Below are 6,000 nucleotides of genomic sequence, written 5' to 3'. Positions count from 1 at the left end.
ATTCATGAAAGCACAAAGCTAGAACCATGAAGAGGGTAAGCTGGTGATCCTGCAGGGACAGTATTGCGTTGGTTGTAAACCTAGATCTATGTTGTCAGAAGGTTAACACATCATATAATGTTCATGGTAACAAACATGAAAAATGGATGGACTATGAGCATTTAATTTTATCTATGAACGCTATTAACTTATTGAGCAGTAATACTCATCTCTTACTAGAAATATTGTAGTTGTTCTTGGCTCATTATGAAGAGCTGAATGTTCTCATACTAGCAAGCAAAACACACATCTACTTTCTGCTACAAAGCAAATAGGAAGAGACACCCTACACCCATGTTATGTAATAAGATTTCATTTTATCATCGTGATGTGTCGGTGATCTCTTAACTGTGTAAGTATAAAAAATGTTAATACTAAAAAAACTTAAAAAGGAATATAGGAAACCATCTACACAGATCAAGTATTAGTAAGGGCTTGAAAGCAATCAAAATTCAAACAAACTAAAGTTATAACCAAAAATTAGTATTTTAAGTTCCATCACAAACATTTGTTTTGAGATTCACTGCCATTTTCACAAAGATCTTAATGGTTACTAACTCTTAAATAATATTCATATTTTTGCATCTCATAGTCACTATGCAGAATCAAACCACCTTTTGCTTAGATGATTACAATAAGATTGCAACTAGTACTATATCTTCACAATTGCATTTCTCTGAGCTGTTCTAGTTCATTCTGTTTTTCAGTCAATATATTTCCAGCATATTCATTTAATCATATCAATTTCCAGTTCAAAACATTCCAATATGTCCCCATTCCCTTAGAGTAAAATACAAATTTCTTAATGTAGCTTACAAATTTCTGCTTGACCTGACTTTGTTTAATCGATGAGGTTTAACCACAATGGAGGTGGATAGCTGTTGTACAATGAAATGAGTTAGGTGTGTTTTTATTGTTGTTGTTTGTTTTTCTTTTGTGATTTTTTAGTAAAAGTTGGAGTATATTTCCCTGTCCTTTGAATGTTGGCTGGTCTGATTTTACTCTGATAACTATAGACTATCAAAAAGTCAGGGTCTGTGAGAGTTCTGAGTCCAGTCTTCATGACACCTTACTCCTGCTCTTGCTCTCTGGGAACCTTGCCACTGTTATATAAAGAAGTATGAGCTAATTATGTTGAGACTAGATCACTATAGAAAGAGATACTGATGAGATACTCCTGCTAAGTTCAGCTCCAATTCCATACACATGGAAATGTAAAATGTAATTATTATCCTGAACTACTAAGTTTCTGGATGTCTTGTTTGATATACAGCAAAGGTGAATAATATATTTTCATTGTTTTCCTTTTCCATTTAGATAAAAAAAGAGATATTTTTTATCTTCTCACAAAACAGTCATGATTGATGTTCCACAAATTATTTATCTTTGTAATTGTCTGTATTTTTTGAGCATTGTATCACATTTGTTACAGTTCACTAACTCCCTTGGTGCTGGAAGGTTGTGGAGATCATGATGACATAGGATTTATGCCTGTAAATCCTTGATCAGCACAGTTCATTTAATAGCGATAGAGAGGTTCTCACTCTCACAACTATATGAAATCACATGCAACTGTTAGTGGACAGAATGTAAAATGCAGTTTACATTCAGGTATATTTAGGGACCCTAAAACCTGTATGTTCTACATGGATTCCACCATTGGCCACATAAAGACAAAGCAAACTCTTACTGTAAAAGAACATTGGTAGGCCCTCCCTGGTGGCGCAGCGGGTTAAAGCACAGCACTGAGAATCTAAAGCCGCTTCCGCAAGAGTTCGATTCCCACCTGCCCCGGAGGTGACCACATGGCGTGGCAGACCTCTCCTGACCCGCCCGCTGCTCCCCTCAGCAGTGTGCTTCTTCGATCTGCCTGTTCTGCTCCCCACTCTGTCTCTGGTGAATCCTCTCACCCTCCACGTCTCTGGCCTGTACCCCAGTTCTGTATGCACAAATAAATAAATCTTAAAAAAAAAAAAAGAACATTGGTAGACAAAAACTTAGAATTGGTCTGCATACAGAGAAAAGAGAAGAAAAAAGTTTTCCAATAAAACATCCAAAGTTATCCTCCCAATGAAATAAATACCCAATGTTATCTATCCCCTCATGGGTAAATGCCCAGACAAACAGGGTTAGCCCAAAGGATGGCTGCTGGGGTCCAATAGCTTGTTGCAAGCCAAAGTTAGCTTCAGGCATGGAACCATAGAACAGGGTAACGAGACCAGGCAAGTCTGGGACAAAAATCAAAGTATAGGTCAAGGTAATGGCTGCCATTATCTACCACTCCATGGGCCTCTCACCCACATCTCCTTCACAAGTCTACACGTCTCAACTCCATAGGCATCCATCAATGAATCCCAAGCCCATGGTACAACTTCAAAACCAAGACGTTAGGGGTCCTTATTCACATGTCTTTGTTTCAAGTGCTTCCTCCAAGTCTCCACTCTAAGATTCCTCTCTAAGTCTTCCTCAACTTCTCCTCTCTTCTTAACTCATACCCTTTATTAAGTGGGGCAAGGGGCATGGGGCCTCCCCCTTTTTATGGAGATGACAGTCACATAACGATGAATCTAAAAGTAACAGAGTGCAACTGTGAAGTGATACCTTATTCCATGGGAACATATACTAACCAGCTTGTGAAGTCTTACGGAACCTCAAATTTCATTAGAAATGTGCTGAGAACTCTTTTTCCTGAGTGAAGATAAATCTTAACATGCTACTCTAGATCTAAATTCTATTGGGACGTTAGGAATTTCCTTTGAACAGGCATCTCTATGTTCAGATCACTGAGGGTTTGGTTGAAACAACAGGGTGAGGTAAAACTACTCTAGGATTCCCATGCAGGTATGGAGTGCTGAGACACAGCTTTCCCTCTGAACTGTGGCAAATGGATCTAAATTGCTTGAAATACCAGTCACTCACTGTCTGGAAACCTATACATCAGGATCTCTTTCCTCTATTCTGACAGTTGTTGCTGCTTTTGGTGGGTCTTATCTCTAATTGGATAATATGTTCAGCACCAGATCACATAACTCTAGACTTTTCTTACAACAAAACTTTACCTTAAGTAACTTATGGCACTATCAGACAGACAAAAGTCTGACTTAGAGTCTCACTGACTGATATAAGTGTAAACTCTGCTTTGGTACTGTTAGTGTGACATTGGGCAAATCATTTAACCTTTCTGGGTTACAACTGAAAGGAGTGAATTTGTGCTCCAAATGACTTCATGCTTTCCCTGAACCCACCCTATATCACACATCAGTATCATTTCCATCAGAAACACCTATGATTCCTCTATTCAGTCATTCAACAAAATTCATTGAGTACCTAGCCTACATTGTATTTGACACTGTTCAAGGTAATCAAAGCAAACAAATGCCCTTACATTTGAGTATGGGAAGACAGACAATTAAAATAAATGATATAATATATAAGAAAAGCGCTCTTCTTATCTTTTTCAATATATAGTACAATATACAGTACATGGGAAAATATAAGCTCTATCAATCAAAACTATATGGTGAGGTATAAAATTGGGCTTTTAGGGGTGAACTTACACAGATGCACATACAGATGTTGATTTATAATGATGCATACCTGAAACATATATAATGTATCATGCTATTAATATATAGATGTTGTGGGGGGAAAGGGGATGACCCTGTTTGCGAATCCTCAACCATGTGCTAATGACTATAGGGCAAGGCCCAAAGGCAGATACACAGAGAGAGAGAAGAAAAAGGGATTTATTTATAGAGTGAGAAATGAGAGAGCTAAGAGAGAGAAGAAATTATTTTTGCTGGCATGTGGCCAGATGCCATCCATGCTACATGTAGACAGTGTCCACTGAAGACTAGGAAGTCAGCCAATAAAAGAAAACAGCAGGACTGTGCTCTTTTTCAAGTCCATTCAATGCCTAGTTATCAGGAACCCCATTAGGAAGTCAAGAGGTATAGTCCAGAAACCTTCACTTTTTACCTTTGAGTTGGTTATAAGCCTCTCCTACTGGGTAAAAAATTGTTCTTTACTGTTCCTCTTACATTACTTCAATAAAAATATATTTTTTAAAGATGTAGGTTGGAGTAAGAATTCAGATTTGTAATAACCAGGTTGGCGTCTTTGAGAAAAAAGACACGTAATCAAAGACATGAAGGTTAGTGAATTAGCAGAGTATTACTACCACCTGACTTTATAAAGAGGCTCTTTTAGTATGTGTAATTCAGTGCCAAATACTCCAGGAATGCAAAATATACCAACCCAACTCCTTGAAATAATAATATACTACAGTGAGTTTCCAGTGTATTAGACATCTGCTATAGTTATTATTGTAGATATGACTCCACAGGAAAAGCCATTTTAAAGATACTTGTGTTGATTGAGAAGAAATAAATTGATCAACACTTACAGAAACATGAATTATTTCAAAAGTTTGGAACCCCTAAGAAACTAAAGACTGACTAAACAAACATACAGGAACAAAAATTACTTTGAGAAATGTTCCTCGATAACTATGTTGACTATAGCTTTCTGCTGAGTCTCCTCAGCACTTGTGAATGGTATTTTCTAGTACTTCATATTTCTGTATTCCTTTTGGTTTCATCCATTCATCTTTGTGTTCCTTAAACAGCTGAATAGATTATTCATCCTTTACTGTCTGTATTTTCAGATTTTGCATATATTATTCATTTATCATGTAACCATACCCTATCTTGTGTATCATAAAATACTATAGACTGAATAGTGTCCCCTAAAACTCATGGTTAAGTACTAATCTCAGTACCTCAGAATGTGACTACATTTGGAAATTGGATCATTCAAGAGGTGATTAATTTAAAATGAGAGTGTGAAGGAAGACCCCAGTCTAATGTAACTGATGTCCTTGGAAGACACAGACATATGTTTGAGAGATGGCCATGTGAAGAAACAGAAAGAATAAGAACATATATAAGCGAAGAAGAGAGGAATGTGAAAAAACAGCCCTCCTAACACCCCTATCTTGGACTTGCAGCCTCCTTAACTGTGAGACGTTTAGTTTCTGTTGTTTAAGCCACTTATACTATGGTACTTTGTTATAGCAACTAAAAAAACTAATAATACAGTGAAACATCTTTTTAGAGATTTGTGTATGGAAACTAAATATCTTATAAAGGTGGGCTTGAAACTATAGCTTTCTGTGAAGTATTTGTAAACCAAAACACTTACATTGTCATTCAAAGTATTTCCTGTCACATTGACCAGTTTCAGAGTTGAGTCAGAAGATGAGTCAGAAGATGTTATGAGTCATTTATTTGGTTGACAACTATAAATATATACCTTCAACACAGATTTGTTTTGTGCCCATGATGTTCCAGGCACTCAACTGGATGTTGAAAGTCCTGTGGAGAATATCACAAAAGTCTTTTCTTGGTAGAGTGGTGACGACAGTAAATGGATATCAGAAATTCACTTCTTACTCATATGATAGTAGATTTCAATAGGTAACCATAATTGGTTGTATGTTACTATAATGTATATTTAAAGTTGGGACCTTGTTAGAGGTCCAAATATTTTGAACCATTACATTTTAATGACATTTTAACAGTGCATAGCATACTGTGTAGAGTAGTTTAGCAAAAGCTTGATGAATTATTATGATTGCTCCTCGAATTTGCTCTGGTGGAAAGTGTTAAATAGTGCCACACGCTCAATTTTCCGCAATGTTAGCTATAATAATTGCCACCGATTTCCTTTACCACATTGAATCGCTGCTTTATAAGGGTATTAATTGCCATCTCTCTCTGTATTTCTACCTAATATTTGTGTATTTATTTTATAAGATGGTAAAATATATACTTGATTTTGGAAGTTTTTTTGAAAAAATTTTCAAACTCTGTTTTTAGCCTGCCTTCCATACAGTCAAGCACCCTGACAAAACATAATCTAATGATAGAGTGCTGAAGTGAAAATCTTCTGATATGACAA

Source organism: Condylura cristata, unplaced genomic scaffold (genome assembly GCF_000260355.1).
Source record: "Condylura cristata isolate star-nosed mole 26May11 unplaced genomic scaffold, ConCri1.0 scaffold00019, whole genome shotgun sequence".
NCBI classification, from domain to species: Eukaryota; Metazoa; Chordata; class Mammalia; order Eulipotyphla; family Talpidae; genus Condylura; species Condylura cristata.
This window is presented reverse-complemented; position numbering follows the sequence as displayed.